Here is an 18,094-nt window from a genome sequence, read left to right as displayed (position 1 = left end):
CGCACATAATTGGCTCCCTCACTGCCGTTTTGGCGGGCCTGGATCTCGGGGGTGGTTCACTGTGGGTGCCATTTTGGGTAGGGCTGTAATTGGAACTTTGGGCGCCATCTTGGAGCGTCCTCGCGCTCGCGCTGGGATTGGTGAGCCTACTTAAGGCGGACTCAGTTCTGAGCCGGCCTTGACAGATGCTTACTCTACTGCGCACTTGCTGTTGCTAGCGCTGCTGCTGGCGCTTTGCTTTTTAAAAATCCCGTTTTTTGTCTATTTGTTTTAATTTACCTTGCTGCACTTCTCCCTTGTTTTTAGCTGGGTCTTGCCCCCTCCTCATTCCGCACATAATTGGCTCCCTCACTGCCGTTTTGGCGGGCCTGGATCTCGGGGGTGGTTCACTGTGGGTGCCATTTTGGGTAGGGCTGTAATTGCAACTTTGGGCGCCATCTTGGAGCGTCCTCGCGCTCGCGCTGGGATTGGTGAGCCTACTTAAGGCGGACTCAGTTCTGAGCCGGCCTTGACAGATGCTTACTCTACTGCGCACTTGCTGTTGCTAGCGCTGCTGCTGGCGCTTTGCTTTTTAAAAATCCTGTTTTTTGTCTATTTGTTTTAATTTACCTTGCTGCACTTCTCCCTTGTTTTTAGCTGGGTCTTGCCCCCTCCTCATTCCGCACATAATTGGCTCCCTCACTGCCGTTTTGGCGGGCCTGGATCTCGGGGGTGGTTCACTGTGGGTGCCATTTTGGGTAGGGCTGTAATTGCAACCTTGGGCGCCATCTTGGAGCGTCCTCGCGCTCGCGCTGGGATTGGTGAGCCTACTTAAAGCTCCCCTCTCCCGCGCAGCGGGACGCGCAGGTGTGGACGCCGTCGCTTAGCCGGAGTCGTGCCAGAGTCCTGCCCGTCTGCGCTCGTCCGCGTCGAGGCAGCGCAAGGCTGGGCAGGCTCGGTTTCTCGTCGTGGTGTTGTATCGCCGATTCCGGTAGGTATGGTGTTTTACACACGGTCCGAGCTGCTGTCCATAAGGCGATTGTCCAGAGGAAGTGCCTGCAAGCCTGTGGACCCTCTAGTCGGCCCTTATAGCTGTGCCTGCAAAGGCTGGTCTCTTAAGAGCCCTACTAAAATCCGTTCCCTGGAAGATGCTATTCCTGTCACGCGACCGTGAGTTGCATCTCGAGATCTTCGTATTTGGTGCTTAAACATTAGGTCGCTGGTAAAACATCACCTGTCCATTTATGATCTGCTAGAGAAAGAGGACCCCGATGTCTTTCTAATGACAGAAACCTGGCTGCAGGATTCGGATTCTGCCATATTGAATCTTGCATTCCCTCAGAACTATACCGTCTTCACTTCCAATAGAACCACAAGAGGAGGTGGTATTGCCATGGCAGTCAAATCCTGTTTTCCAGCTGATTGGAAACCGTCGGGGCTACCTGCATGTGAAAGTGCTATTTTTAAAGTTGCTTTTTCCCACCAATTCACTTTCAGTGGTATGCTTATTTATCGTCCTCCGGGCAATGATTCTGTCTTCAGGTCCGCACTGGCCGATATGATCGGTCCTATAGCACTTGATTGTGCCAATTTCAACATCGTGGGGGACCTTAACATCCATTTTGATAATGGGTCATCCACTACGGTGAGCACTCTGCTGGCGAACCTCGAAGCTCTTCAACTCACTCAGCTCGTCACCCTTCCAACCCACTCAGGGGGCCATATTTTGGACCCCTTTTTTTCCACACTTGAGGGGGTAAGGTTGTCAGATCCGAAGCTGATGGGGTGGACTGATCATCTGCTTATAGAAGCCTTTTGTCCGGTTCACGATAAGCCTTTTAAAGCTGTTGACAGACCTATTCTAAAAAGGCCTTGGCATAAGCTTAGGCTTGAGGAGTTTTATAGCATACTGGAACAGAAACCTCTGAGCATCTTTTTTAATGTGGAACAAGGTTACCAACAGTTCTGCGCCTGGATCACCGATGCCTTGGACTCTCTCATACCTTTACGGTGGTCGAAAGGCCGGACAAAAACACCTAGTCCTTGGTATAATGACTCACTCGCAGAACTAAAAAAAGCCTGCCGAAAAACAGAGAGGGAATGGAGAAGATCCCACAGCCCTGCTCTGAAAACTCGGTATTTTACTGAGCTGAAGCTCTATCATAGAGCTATTTGCAGAACACGAGCCGCATTTTACGCTCAAGAATTTGCCACCAGCCCTAACCCTTCAAAACTGATTTTTAAGATACTGAAGGATCTTATGAAAAACAGATCCACCTCAGAGGTGATTTTCACAGATTCCCACTGTGATAAGCTGGCCTCCTTTTTTGTGGAGAAAGTGGAAACAATCTACCAAAGCTTTGACACACTCCACCAGAACCGAGAGGTTACTGTCCCCGATACGTTGGGATATGGGACTCTTGCAATGCTACCTGAACTGACTACTGAGACCTTTGATAGGCTTAGCCTCAGGGTCAAGTCAGGTTCTCCCTCGGACCCGTTAAAGCCAGCCTTAATTAACACACTTTCCCCACTCTGCCGTGACCCCATATTGAATCTTATCAATATGTCATTGTCCAGCGGAATGGTACCCACGGCTTGGAAACAGGCAGTGGTTACTCCTATACTAAAAAAAGCCAACTCTGACCCCCGGCTGCCAGAGAATTATCGACCCATATCCCTGCTGCCTTGGATTGCCAAAGTAACAGAAGCCCATGTCAACTCTGTTCTGTCTGAGCATCTGGCTCGCAACCAGATATTGGATTCCAGTCAGAACGGCTTCCGGTCGGGACACAGTACCGAGACGGCATTACTTTACATCACGGAACATCTACGCCAGGTTCTGGATTCAGGTCGCACTGCAGCGCTTTTACTATTAGATCTAAGCGCTGCCTTCGATACTGTGTCCCACCATATACTGATCCAACGCTTACAGGAGGCGGGAGTGACTGATCTCGCTCTCCAGTGGTTTCGGTCTTTTCTATCAGATCGTTCTTTTAAAGTGGCCATACCACCTGGCCAATCTGCCACTTATCCCCTGGAGCTGGGGGTACCACAGGGATCCTCGTTGAGCCCTACTATGTTCAACCTCTATGTGAAACCGTTGGCTGGTGTCGTTAAACAGTGGGGTCTTACGATGGCCTCATATGCGGACGACACACAGCTAGCGGTGACACTTAGTGGAGACCCTGAGGTGGAGGCCCCCAAATTTCGAGCGGGTTTGTTGGCAGTAGCAAGCTGGCTTCGCACCAACTGCCTTCAGTTAAATGCCACCAAAACAGAGGTGTTGGTATTAGGGAAGCATGCTGAGCTATGGGGTAACCAGTGGTGGCCATCAGAGTTGGGGGTCACTCCCATTCCAGCTTCTGGAGTGAGAAATTTAGGCATCTGGTTGGACTCTGCGCTCACCTTCAAGGACCACACTAAGAAGGTGGCTGCCACGTGCTATGGCATTCTGCGGGGAATAAGGCCGGTCTTAAAGTATTTTGATCCCCCCACCAGACAGCTTGTGGTCCAGGCCTCTATACTATCTCGGCTGGACTACGGCAGTTCACTGCTGTTAGGGGTGAATCAAGAGGAGGCCTCTAGGCTCCAAAGGGTGCAAAATGCAGCGGCTCGGGCCATTGTGGGCCTCCCTAGACATTGCTCAGTGTCTGGTACCATCGCGGCCTTACATTGGCTCCCGGTCAGACAGCGAATTCAGTTCAAAGCGCTATGCCTGACCTTTAAAATTTTGAAATCTTCTTCGCCCCCGGCACTTGCTAACCTACTCACGCCCTATGTTCCTTTGAGATCCTTGAGATCGGAGAGGCTTCACCTGGCGGTCTGTCCGCGCTTTAAATTGAGTAGAATGGGTGGCCGCTCCTTTAGGGTGCTCGCGGCAGGTTTGTGGAACTCGCTCCCGGTACACATCCGAGCTCTTGAAGACCTGCTCGCCTTCAGGCAGGCGATTAAAACTTTACTGTTTCCCGTGTCTGGTTAATTTCCTTTTCTTTTATTGTGTGTTATGTTGTAGCATCTGTCACAGCGCCAGGACGCCCCTTTGCTGGGGCAGCTGTGCGCTATAAAAATATAAATAACATAACATAACGTATGTGGCACTGACGCTGCAAGGGAGTTGGCAAGATTTGGGATGGGACTCTGGAATAAGATATTCTAAAAAGGGCTTAAAGCTTATTTTTATAAATTTTTATAATGTAGGACAATCCATGTCAAACTTGGCTGAGTTGGAGGAGAGATTGACTGGTTTATACGACACAGGGGACTCAAGTACCCAGTTGATCCTCATGGGGGATTTTAACAGTCATCAGTGCCCCTATTTGAAATGGGAAGGAGGAATCTGGGAGGCCTGCCCTTCTATCAAGGGATGGCATACAGAGCACTCTAGAGAGGGCATGGCACTAGGCACAATCTTGGGTAAGTTTGCCTTAACCCACACGATGGATCTGATCGATTGTGGGTCACCTAACACAATAATTTCCTCCTTTAAGGGACGGGGATTTGATTCAATCATCGATTATATCTTTGTTTCGAATGTATTAATTGGTAGGGTTAGCCATTTTAAGATAGTACCCAGCGCCTTCAGTGACCATAATCCGTTGGTATTGACAATAAGGGACACTGACTCTACCACTAAAGCAGATAAAAGGGTCACCGTGGGTCAGTATAAGGCAAAGGACCAGGGTAGGGGAATTAAATGGAGTAAGATTGACGGGACAGCACTCCACAGAGCGCTCCTTGCAAATACTGATAGCCAGACCTGGAGGTGTCTGGACCCCACGGTAGAGGGGAGCGACCTAATCGCAGCGTTTGAGGGCACCGCCCAGCATATTGACAGCCTTTTGAGGAGTAAAACAAACATGCAGGCCGACTTTTGCCCCAGATGGTTCGACAAGGAATGCTCAAGGGCCCACAGGAACCTTAAGCAGGCACTTAAAACAGTCCCAAAGGATAGAGGAATGATTGCTGCCTGTAGGAGTCGGTACAAAAAGGCGATCAACTCGCGCAAAATTTCCCTACAATCCCAGGCATGGGAGTCACTGAGAGAGGCGGCGGAGCGCCATGATATGAACAGCTTATGGAGGGTAATAAAGGACCAGTGTTTCCAAGCCCCAAATAAACCACAAGTAGCGTCCCATATTTTGCCAGAAGCATGGGTGGCGCACTTTACAAGTTTATATAACCGGGGCAAACCAGAGGCGCAGCAAATTTTAGACACAGGACTCCCCGCTGGTGATTGGATACCTTTCACTGTAACTGAAGTAAAGCTAGGAATAGATGGCCTGGTATTGAGAAAGGCCCCAGGGCCTGATGGGATTCCCCCTGATTTATTCAAAAGTCAAGCAGACCTCTGGGCTCCCATACTGACCAGGGTGTTTAACACAGCTATCGAGGTGGGCATGCCAAGATCTTGGTCCACTGCCATCATCGTGCCAATTTTTAAAAAGGGAAACAGAAATGACCCGCAATGCTATCGCCCAATATCCCTTATAGATGTTACGGCGAAAGTTATGGGGAGAGTAATTTTAAATCGCTTAATGGACTGGGCCGAGGAAAATAATACGATTACTGACGTCCAGTACGGGTTCCGAAATGGGCGTTCCACGACAGATCAATGCCTTAATCTTTATCATTTGGTGGCCAAATACACTCAGGCGAGGGAAGGTACCGTGTATTTGGCATTTATGGACCTTTCAGCAGCTTTCGACTGTGTCAACAGAAGAAAGCTGTGGGAAATCCTGGGAGCCATAGGCGTGGATCCAGGATTGATACAAGTTTTACAAATGCTTCATCACAACACAACGGCACGGGTAAGATTCACTGATGATGGGGACCTTACGGAAGACTTCCGGTGCCGGGGAGGGGTGCGGCAAGGCTGTATCCTTGCGCCCTTCCTGTTTACGCTTTACATAAATGGGCTAGACAAGGCGCTTGGAGCACTGGAAGCAGATTGCCCCTGCATTGGGAGGAGAAGTATACCAGTCCTCCTATATGCAGATGATGCGGTCCTCTTGGCACGTACGGGAAGGAGTTTACAGGTTCTTATTAGTGGATTTGTCAGGTTTATGGCGGACTTAGACTTAGTGCCCAACCTCTCAAAATCATATATTATGGAAGTGGGCAAAACGCCATCTAAGAACTACAGTTTCACAATAGGAGCTCATAAACTCGAAAAAGTGAATTTTTTTAACTACCTGGGGATTGTTTTTGATAAAGATCTTAATTTTAAGCCACTAGTAAGGCATAAATGTAGCCAACACCCTAGCGCGGTGGGGTCGATTATGAACTATGCGACCAGATTGGGCCGCTGGTCACCCAATGAAATAGCACAATTATATAGTTCGGTATGTTGTGCAAAGACCCTGTATGGGAGTGAGGTATGGGGTTTCACAGATGTGGAAAAAATTCAACTGGAAGAAAAAAAGTTTTTAGAAAGGCTTCTGTAAGTGCCAAAATGTACACCCTCCTTCATTGCTCACGAGGAGCTGGGTATTGCCTATCTCAGCGAGAAGGCTTGCCTCAAACCCATTACTTGTTGGATAAAAATCTGGACAAATCCAGAGGCAAGTTTAAGCAGATTAATTCTAGAGGACTGCATGAGAGGGGATAAGGGGTCCCAAATACCCTGGCTCAAATACGTAAGGGATGTCCTGACTACTGACTAGCCTGGGCCATGAATTTTTTTTTAATGAACCTCGCACACTAGCCAGCAGAGATAGGCGTCATAAGGGCAGATTTTATGCGGTATTCAGCTAGGATTAGAGAGGACAGAGAAGGGCGGAAAATCACAGTAAGGTTATATCAGCTTACAAAAGCAAGCCCGGGTATGGAATTCTATCTCTCATATATGTATAATAGACAGGACAGATTTTTAATGTCTAGATTTAGACTAAATCTTTTGCACCATATCCTGTCAGTTCCAGCGGGTTTTGCACATGATGTAAGATTAAAAGGGAGTTGCGGCTGTGATCTTAGATCTCCGCAAGACACCCTCCACTTTGTCCTAATTTGCCCTTTCTATGCTCACCCAAGGTCCCTGTTTTTAAAAACAATTTTAAGACATTCTAATATAAGACAGGCTAAAGTGTCCCTTTTATTTCTCAAACTTGCCTCTGACCCTTTCACCCTATTCAGCACAGTACAATTTTTACGATTGGCAGTGAAATTAAGAAAGACCAGAGGAGAGGATTAACCCCTTCAATGCCCGTGACGAGCTGGTCTCGTCATGGGCCTCGGTTGCGCTGTGCCCATGACGAGACCAGCTCGTCACAAACCCCGCCCGCTAATGAAACGGCCGGCACAGGGCGGGGAAAGGGGCGGGCACTGAAGGGGTTAATTATGTTGATCTAAACAAATGGTGGAAGGATTGAAAGATTCTCATTTAGATTGGTACAGTAAATTTTGAACTGAGACTTGTGTATTTCATGATCTCTCCTTCCATCCGATGGGGGAAACCCTATATGGTCAAATGAGTAGAACACTGTATAGAATTGTCCCGGTTTTTAACGTTTACATTGCTGGGTTTTTTATATCATTGTTTTAATGTGAAATGTGTATATTGGTTTGAATTTTTAATGGCAGATGGTCCGAAAATAACATGTATCTATTATGGTTATTTTTAATATCCGAATAAAGATTATTTGATTGATTGATTGATTGAATAGTTCGCACAATAATTGCTGATGTTTACTAATGGCATTTACTTTCTAGTCTCTGGGTACATTTTGTACCATATACTTGGGGCTTCTAGACAAATTAAATATACTAATTTGGAATAACCAATTCAACCATGTTTGACAGGGCAGCACTGGCACTTTACCACTTGTTAGCAGGGTTAAAGTGCACAGAGTTCTAAACTCAGCAAAAATATAGGGTCAAGCAAAAGGGGAAAAATCCAGGGTGAACATGCAGAATAGGCAGATTTTCTACAGGTGTACTCTGAGATGTTTTAGGTCTGGTCTACAGACAGCTTTAGCTGTCTCGCTAGCATCATGTTTTCCAAAAACAATATACATAGACATACATGATAATCGGTTAGCCATCTTCATTCATTGCCCTGTTCAAGTGTTATTCACATTTTTCTTTTTCATATGTTCTGCCCACCAAAGCAAAGAGCTTGCAGCAATGGGTCAGACCCTATCATCCACTAGGCTTCTTCACTTCAAGTGATGGCATTTTGCTGTTCACGTGTGTCTTCTGCCTAAAAAGTTGTCAACTTCAGTATCAAGGCTGGTGGGTAAATCTTTGCTTTTATTTCTGCTTTAATTTATGTTTAATGTATTTTTGTAATGGGTCATTTTTCACTTATTTCTTTGCAAACATGTGCATGCTATCTGTAGATGCAAAATCAACATGCAAAAACAACAAGGTGATGGATGGAATGCTTAATAAGGGCGAAACCACTTCTGGGTTGCTTGTGTTCCGGTTCAGGGAGGACCTGGCTTGGCAGTTTGGGCTGGACTGTTCCCTTTGGAGCAGGGTCAAGCCTGATTTGCATATGGCTTGGTCCAAACTGATGTGGCATGGTGGCAAAAAACTATGGATTGGGATGCAGCCCAAGCATTCGCCAGTGGCTGAGATTAATTCAAGTATTTCATCCATTACTTTGTTTTTTGACGCCATCTGTAAATTGCAGCATTTTTACAATGTATTACTTTCAGACTTAAAACAACATTGCATCCTTGCCAAGGCCAGACTTATTGACTTAGCCAATGCTTGTTGCTTTGAAACCTTTGTCATTTATTCTTCTGCTGGACTGTGGTGTTTGATACCCAGGCCCTTGCTTGATAAGCTTGTTTTAAAATGCTTATATAACCAAAAAAAAACTATGTTCTGATGAGGAAACCTGGATTTAAAATGCTATCCGTTCTCATCCTCTGCAGCCTCTAATGGATGTAGTCTGACTGTAGTCAGGCCGCGAGCCTGTTGCCGTGAAGTTTAAAATATTAATAGACTTGTACTGCACATTGAATGCAAATGGACCGGGTTGTCCCTGCCTGTTCATTTGTGTTCCTGTGTTAGGAGTTCGGGGAGTGTGTCAAACCTTCGCCCAACTGCCTCGCATTGCCTCATTTGTGTTTTTTCCACCCATGAATGCATCTTCATAGCTTTATGCCAAGAAAGCAGATGTGATCTCTAAACAAGACACAGCTGAATATGTTGTAGATTAATATTCAGTAATATTCAGTGGGTTTGAATTATTAATGGCAGCTATTAAAATGGATTTTCCTTAGGCAGATTTGGAAATAGACCTCCCAAAGTTTAAAAGGGAATTGGATGATTTAATTTACAAATGAATTTATGAGAGATTGCAGATACACTTCTTGCAGTTTCCCATTGAATGAAGAATACGTTGGAAATGTGACTGGATTAAGAACCTCACTAAGGAAGTTAGGTTACCTCCTCAGGTAGGCATCTGTCTTGTTGGCTTCAATGGCATTGTAGCCAAGGATTATAGGATTATGTTGAAGAGATTTGAGTGTCTTCAAGGTCATAGTTAGATGATGTGAAGTATTGATCCACGTTTTTCCTTCTGTCCACTGGGCTCTTATTAGACTCTCCTGCTCAATTAGATATGGGGTGGTCGTCCCTATTTTAGGTTCCTACAACTTGTACAATGTCTTTTAATTGGCTGGGGAGGCACAGTCTCAAAACAAGGCTTTCCTCTCTCTGCCATGTTTGTTGGGATAAAAAACGGGCAAGACAACATGCATTAGTTTAGCCAATACTTGTTGTCATTGCTTAAGCGCAAAATCATATGCCACTCATTCTGTGCATCAATCTATGTAGACAGATTAGAGGTGCAGAGGAAGATTGCAGAGTTCTGTTGCAGTCACAGTATTTTAATTTGTGCACAATAAACAAGGCAATCACATCATAATACGCTTTGTTGTTGATGTGCGCATTTTTAAAAGTCTTGGTATCTGTTGGATTTAAATATAGAGGTAGGACTCAGTAAACACTAGATGTCGATTTTGATGTCGTTCGGAAACTGTTCTGAACGAATCAGTCTCGGAATCGTTTCCCAACGAATCGGGTCCTGCAAGTCCGAACGACCGATTATGATGCTTCCCAACATTGTTCTGTCGAACTCGCATTGACTTCACTGGGAGCCTGTGTTCCAAACGAGAACACACGCTCCCATTGAAAAAAGGGGTGATTGGGGAAAAGCTTTACCCGTGTGGCAGGTACCCAATGGTGCCTGCCACATTGTGCATGGTTGGGAAGAGGGGTCCCTTGGGTACCCCACGGGCCCCAATTGCGGCCCCCCCCTGGTGAGGGGGGGGCCGCAACGGGCCACCAAAGACAGATTCCGACAGCCTTTTCATGTCGGGCAGACCGAATCGTGACGGCAGTCTGAATTGGTCATCATAAGCGCTTGTTCAGAAACCGTGTCCGTAGAGCTGTACGATTCGGCTCTGAAAGACTCAGGCTGCCTGGATGCCTTTCGGAACCGAGTCAGACTGCCCGAACGGTTTCTTGGCATCGTAATCAGTCGTTGGGAAATGTGTACAATTCATTTTGGAAACAAGGGTTCCGAATCGGATTCTGCAATACCGAATTCCATCTGGAGCCTTTCCAAATGACATCGGAATCGGTCCCTAGGTAGTAAACACTAGTTCCGTTGTGATAATAATAAAGCAAGATTGGGCTGAAGGTTTTAGATGCCACAGATGAGCCGTTTCTTTCGCTTCTAAGTCAGATACAGAAGAAAATAACATTAATTACAGCAGACAGCTATGGGGCATGTAATAGGAAATATGCTTCACAGGTATTATTATGGAGAAAGGAAACTCTACTTTATTTGAGTATCACAGAAACTGGCAATATATGTAACCAGGGAAATGATAAAATTATCAAAATATTCTTTACCTGAAATATGCAATGTCTGCTTTAGAAGAAATATTCTAATGGCTGCATATTTAGACATCTGGAAACCAGTAAAATCTCTATTTCTGTGGTAGTACGGAAAATAAAAAATTCTGCTTCACTGGGGAAATGTGAAACTGCCAGTATCTGCCAGATGGGCATTGTGCAAAATAATATTTTTCTCGAAGGTATTGTGAAAACTGTTAATATATCCTTGCTGGATATATTAGTAACTTGAAATATCTGTTTACCTACTTCTGTGGAAACTGCCAATGTCACCTTAAAGGCCATTGTGGAACCTGTCAAATGAATGGGTATTGTAAACTCTCTCTATGTATGATCTTCGGGAAAAGTGAAAAAGTAAGGCATCTGCTCCATTGTGCCCATTTTGGAAACTCTTAGCAATTGCTTAATGATTATTATTGAATTTGGAAATATCTGCTTATTGGGCATAATTATATATTGCCCTGTGCCATTATGGGAACTGGCAATATTTTCTTTACTGAGCACTGGCAATATTTAATTGGTATAATGTGCAGTGTGGAGACTGACAACTGTTTAATGCATGTGCTCGCTTTGGCAGCACATATACATAAACTGGAACGATACAGAGAAGATTAGAATGGCCCCTGCGTAAGGATGACACGCAAATCCTTGAGGCGTTCCGTATTTTTGTGCGTGAGTTGCCACGAACTGCCAGTTGCAGGGTTGGATGAACTGCACAAGAGAGGAGGTGCGAATGGGAGAATTCAGCATTGGGTTAGAGTTGTGTTTAAGGCGAATTATGCTGCTCATGGATGATTACGCCATTGTGTCTGAAATGGCAAGAAGAGATGGGGGTCTGGGGGAGTCATGCAGGAGTAAGAAGTGGGATTACAGCTGATGGAGGTCAGACTAGCGATGGCAGGTAACATCACCAAAAGACTGACATGGAATGTAAGAGGGCTCGTTGGGTGTAAAAGACATGGAGGGTCTATGCATATATGAAGTGGGATTGGATTTCAATAGCTTTTCTGCAGAAGACACATTTTTGGGGAGAATGCATACAAGCATGGAGGGGTTACCTCTATTCCACCTCCTATTCCAGATTTGCAAGGGGAGCACTGATCTGGGCTGCCCGAGGGGGTCCCATTTTGTTACAAATGCCATAAATGAGATTTGGAGGGCGGGTATGTGGATTTTGTTTGGTGCCCTGGAGGACAGGGACGTGTGCCTGATTAATGTTTACGAACCAAATTCTGGATTGCCCACAACTTTATGGTAGACTATTAGCAGACGCGAATGAGTATCTGTCGGCGGAATGTCTGTTGGCAGGTGACTGTAACTGTGGCTTAAACGACATCCTGGACCAAGATCTACCCAGAGTTCACACGAAACCAGCACTGACAGGGGCACTGAGGGGCACATTGACAGGACTGGGCTTGGTGGATGTCTGGCGGCAAAGACACCCCCAGGAAAGGGCCTAATCCTGTTATACACCTGCGGCGTGCACACATAGCAGGATAGACTGTTGCGTTGTCTCTGGGACAATGGTACAAAAGGTACATGACACGATGTACCTGGCCAGATATATATCCAACCACGCCACCATACTGATGGGAATACACATTTGGCAGGGGCGACCGCAAATACCGCTGTGGAGACTTAGAGCAGAGGCATTGACTGACCCCATATTTTCATCCATGGTCAGTGAAACATTGACTCATTATTTTGATGAGAACTGGGGCAGTACGAGTAGTAGAGCAATGGACTGGGAGTCCATGAAAATGGTACTCCATGGGGAATGCCTGAAAACCACATATGGGGTTAAGAAGCAATTGGAGGGCAGCCTAGATCGCCATGAACAAAAACAGAGTGAACTCAAAAAGGAGCAGTCGCAAAATCTGGGCAAACTGCACGGATTGGAAGCAAAACCAAAGTGATCTCCTGGCGGATTGGTGTAGATTGGACAAATTTGTATATAAGACCTACCAACACATGATACACATGGGGGTGATAGAGCTGGAACGCTGTTGGCTCTGTTTATCAAACAAGAGGTGTGTCAAACCACACTTCTATCTGTAAAGGATGAGGTAAGAAAGCTAGTCTGTACCCAAATGGCCATCAATGCCACGTTTTGTGGCCCAACTTCAAAAAATCTATCAACCACAGCCCGGGAACGTTGAGGGTGCGTCTGTCTGTTGGGAGCGCAGATGAACAGAGTAGAGGCGGAAGATAGGGAAAGACTGGAGGCACCACTAGCTAGAGAAGAGATACTAATGGAAATATACAGCCTCCAAACAGAGAAGGCGCCAGGTGGGGACGGACTACCAGTAGAATTTTACCAGAGGTGTGCGGGAGTACTTGCGGACAAATTCTTGGAAGTCTATACCATCGTTAGGGGGATGTCTGCCGGACTCAATGCGGGAGGCACTGCTGGTGATGCTGCCAAAGCAGGGTAAAGACCTGACTGAGACATCATCATAGCCCCCATTATCCATGTTGAACATTGATGTAAAAAAATATATGAGGGTGCTGGCGACACACCTTTTGGGCCACCTGATCAACTCACACCAGTGCAGATTTATCCCGAAACAAAACACACTTTGCAATATCAAATGTCTGGTGCACTCTACCATGCCCCACACCTGGGGACGATGCGTATACCCTGGCATTCCTGGATATTGAACAGGCATTTGATTCGGTGGATTAGGAATACTTAGAGATTGTACTCGGCAAGGCTGGGCTGGGTAACAAGTATATAGGCAGGGTAAAGCTTCTGTAAACTGAATCATAGACGAGAGTCAGTACAGGGGGATGGTATCTGAAAGATTCAATTTGCACAGGGGACGAGACAGGGCTGCCCACTTTCACAACTCCTTTTTGCACTTACGATGGAGCCTTTGGTGAGTACCCATAGGAGGATAATGAGACCCTGTGGTATTCGGGTGGGTGAGACAGGGCATGTAATTTCACTGACCGCCAATGACGCCTTGGTATATTTAGACAGCCGGAGTATTCAGTGTCCATCCTTCTGGGGGCAATGCGCGAATTTGGTAATATCTCGGGCCTCTATGTAAATCATGCCATGTCCTCTCTCTTCCCTCTGAGGGAGATTAGAAGGAGAGCGCTGGATAGATTTCCATCGACAAGTCTCCCTTGGGAAACTGTAAGTGTGAGGTATTTGGGAATTAGAGTTGCACAGACAGAATCAAAATCCACATCCTTGAATGTGGAAAGGGTGGTAGACAGCCTGGACCTGACTATTTGATTTTGGAAGACACTGCCTATGTCACTGATGGGCAGAGAGTTGCCCTGTTAAAAATGGTGCTGTAGCTGAGATGCTCTATATGCTGCAAGGAATATAGCTGGTTACATTGGATGCGTTTACAATGCATGCGATTACAACGTGGTTGTTTCAACCGCGTTGTTACATCGAAGTACCTTTACATCGCAAGTCGTTAAATCGACTTGGTGTAGTGGGCGTGCTGAACTTAGAATAGTATAATTTACTATTCCAACTCCAATGTGTGCAACAGTAGGGAAGGTGTTGGAATAGTAATTTATACTATTCCTTAGTTTAGAGCGCCCCCTACAGCAAGTCGTTGTAATGACTTGCGTTGTAAAGGTACTGCGATGTAACAACGCGGTCATTGCGGCCCAGTTTTCTGGAAAAGCCACTTCAGTCACAGACCCTGGGAGCACTCCTGGCACTAGCGAGGCTTAGAAAGCAGATATCTCACCTGTATAAGGCAGTGCGTGACGATCGTCACAAGTCACTGTTAAAAATACAGGCGAGGTGGGTAGAAGCATTAGCTGAATCACTTATGGAGGCAGACTGGGACAAGGTGCATGGAAGAGCGAGGACAGTTTCCTCCAATGCAAGGTTCAAGCTGTTACAATACAATTACAACCACCAAGTATACCTCACCCCCAAGAGACTGCATATTATACATTCAGCAAGGGAGGCAAGTTCGCAGTGCGGTGAGAGGGAGGCAGATTTCATACACATTGCTTGTTATTGTAGATCCCTGGGTCTATACTAGCAGGAAATAATGGATAGGCTTAATGGGGCGATGGGGTGGATCCTACAGCTTGACATCAAATCGATATTGTTTGGTTTACTCCCAAAGCGAAGGAAACTGAGTAGGAGGTTTCTACTCTTGGGGCTAGTATTGGCTAAATTACAAGTCGCCATAAGGTGGTTGGCACATGACCTTCCCAGTGTAGCAGAGTGGCACAGGGACATATCAGAGTGAGCGGTAGTGGAGGAAGTCCATATGAAATAGACCAGACGTGACAACAAGGTGGAGGATAGATTACATGCATGATGGATTCAATTAGGGACCCCCCCCTCGACTCACAGCCACCTTGAAGATTTAACAGCTGAACAGCATAAAACAAAATTCAGTGAACTCCTACACAATAAGGTGGGGCATTTCCAAGTTTCCCACTAGCTGGGCTGTAGCTGCCCAACTTCCAGCACACAACTTTCATCCTCCTGTTTAAGAACTCCTCGCCCCTAGACTCATCAGTTTTATTAATAATCTGATTCCCCACATGGAAAAAGTTGTTCACAAATGCTAGTAGGAAGGGATATTTTTAGATTCAGTGACTCAATGTCAGGGTTCAAACTTACCAGAAAGTAACGATCACTTTACTAGCGCTTTCTAAACAAATAAGGCACAAACCAGCAATTCCAATGCTGTTTCACCAAATCAAATACATCATTGAGCACACATTGGTCTTGGTCTATATAGGACTTGTAGGTTCACCAAGAACCTGAGTAACCCAGAGCCAATAACTGAGCTGCGTCTTGCAATGGTTTTTCATTGTGTACTGGGTATATAGCAATTCCTTTGGTAACATATAAAGAGTGAAAAATAGGAACCAAGGAAACTTGTATTTTTTCCAAAATGGAAACAAAATATAGAGTTTAGAAGCAATGGCTATTTGCACAGCTCCAAAATTGTGGATAATCATAAGGCATGTGAATTAGATGTCATTTTTCAAACTGACTTCTTTTTTTCAAATTGTCTTACATTTGGAAGGCAGAAATGTAAAGAAAGTCAATTGGTAATAACACTTGTTCTACTATTCTGTGTTCCTCATAGTCTCCTGATAAAAATGCTACCTCACTTGTGTGGGTAGGCCTAGAGCCTGAGACAGGAAACTGCCCAACACACAATGTGGACACCTCACATTTTTCCAGTGAAAACTGGCCCTTTTTGCAATGTGTCTAGATGTGGATTTTGGACCCTAGCTCTGCTGGCACCTAGGGAAACCTAGAAAACCTATACAATATTTAAAACTAGTTACCTGGGGGAATCCGGGATGGGGTGACTTGTGTGGCTCTCGCCATGTCTGTTACCCAGAATCCTTTGCAAACCTCAAACTTTGTCGAAAAAACTACATTTTCCTCACATTTCTGTGATGGAAAGTTATAGAATCTGCAAGGATGCCGAAACTTACAACTACCCTGCATTCACCAAAGTCTCCTGATATAATTGGTACCTCACTTGTGTGAGTAGGCCTAGTACCCGCGGCGGAAAACGGCCCAAAACGCAACATGGACACATCACATTTTTCCGGTGAAAACAGACCCATTTTTTGCAATGTGCCTAGCTGTGGATTTTGGACCCTAGCTCTGCCAGCACCCAAGGAAAACTAACAAAACTATACATTTGTGAAAACTGGACATCCAGGGGAATCCAGGATGGGGTGATATGTTTATCTCTCACTGGGTTCTGTTACCCAAAATCCCTTGTAAACCTCAAACTTTGTCAAAAATAAATATTTTCCTCACATTTGTGATGGAAAGTTCTAGAATCTGCAGGAAGCCACAAACTTCCAGCAACTCAGTGTTTTCCGGAGTCTCCCGATAAAAATGGTTCCTCACTTGTGTGGGTAGGATTAGTACCCGCAACAGGAAACGGCCCAAAATACAATGTGGACACATCACATTTTTCCATTAAATACGGACCCTTTTTTCACAATATGCCTAGTTGTGGATTTTGGACCCTAGCTCTGCCGGCACCTAAGGAAACCTAGCAAAACCACACATATTCCAAAACTAGACTTCCAGGGGAATCCAGGATGGTGGGACTCGGGTGGCTCTCACTAATTTCTGTTACCCAGAATCCCTCGCAAAACTCAAACTTTGTGAAAACAAAATGCATTTCCCTCACATTTCTGCGATGGAAAGTTCCGAAATCTGCGGGCGTCCATGCAGGTCACACCTCCCCGGACTTCCCCAGGTGTCTAGTTTTCAGAAATGTGTGGGTTTGGTAGGTTTCCCTAGATGGCCGCCGACCCTGGGACCAAAAACGCAGATGCCACCTATCTATCAGAAAATTACCTTGTTTTGCAAGGGGGGCACCTGCGTTTTTGGTCCCGGGCTCAGTGGCCATCTGGGGAAACCTACCAAACCCACACATTTCTGAAAACTAGACACCAGGTGGAGTCCAGGGAGGTGTGGCTAGCATGGATCCCCCAACATTTTCCTACCCAGACTCCCCTGCAAACCTCAAATTTAGCTAAAAAAATATCACATTTTTTTCACATTTCTGTGTGGGAAAGCTGTGGGACCACCGGGATGACACAATATTCCTACTACCCAGTATTCCCCCAGGTCTCCCGATGAAAATGGTACCTCACTTCTGTGGGTGGGCCAAGTACCCGCGGCAGGGAAGTGCCCAAAACATATTGTGAAGATATCAGAATTATCTATCACAAAATGACCTGGTTTTGAAAGGGGGGCACTTGCGTTTTCGGTCCTTGCTCTGTGGCCATCTGGAGAAACCTACCAAACTGAACTTGTGTTTGGTTAATTGACAATGGTGGTTGTTTGAGAGTTAGAGAGCTAGGTTACAATGGAGCAGCAGTATTATCTCTTTAGTTAAGGTCAAAAGAATGATCCATTCTGCTTTTTTTATGCTGAAACTCCCATGTCTAGTCTTTTGGAAGGAATGGTACTTACTGAGCATTGAAGAAACTGCACCGTATTGAGTGTCACTCAACAGAGGTCAGGAGGGTCCATCTACCAATTGCTTTGCGTTCTGTGGTAGACTATTTACCCACTCAAGCTACCTTTGAGATGACACATGGCCTGTTCAGCTGGTGACTCAGAAATAACAAGTGCAAGTCTTAAGGTTGCTAGAGGTTTCCTTCATCCCCTTGCCTTTGTTAAGACGTTTTTTCAGCAATGCCTTGATTTTGGTGCACTTTTGCAGGACCTAATGTCACTCTAAAGCTTTGATCTAACATT

The 18,094-nt window shown here is 45.6% G+C and overlaps 1 non-coding gene across 1 annotated transcript; it reads left to right on the top strand.

Moving 5' to 3' along the window:
- Positions 1-11,415: 11,415 nt before the first annotated feature.
- Positions 11,416-11,522, top strand: LOC146829557 (U6 spliceosomal RNA). Its single transcript, XR_014962371.1, has one exon. It is a non-coding gene; the product is annotated as a U6 spliceosomal RNA (small nuclear RNA).
- Positions 11,523-18,094: the final 6,572 nt, after the last annotated feature.

This window comes from Triturus cristatus, chromosome 5_2 (assembly GCF_964204655.1).
Source record: "Triturus cristatus chromosome 5_2, aTriCri1.1, whole genome shotgun sequence".
In the NCBI taxonomy this organism is placed as follows: Eukaryota; Metazoa; Chordata; class Amphibia; order Caudata; family Salamandridae; genus Triturus; species Triturus cristatus.
The sequence above is the reverse complement of the archived record's forward strand: the minus strand, read 5'-3'. Positions and strand labels throughout refer to the sequence as shown.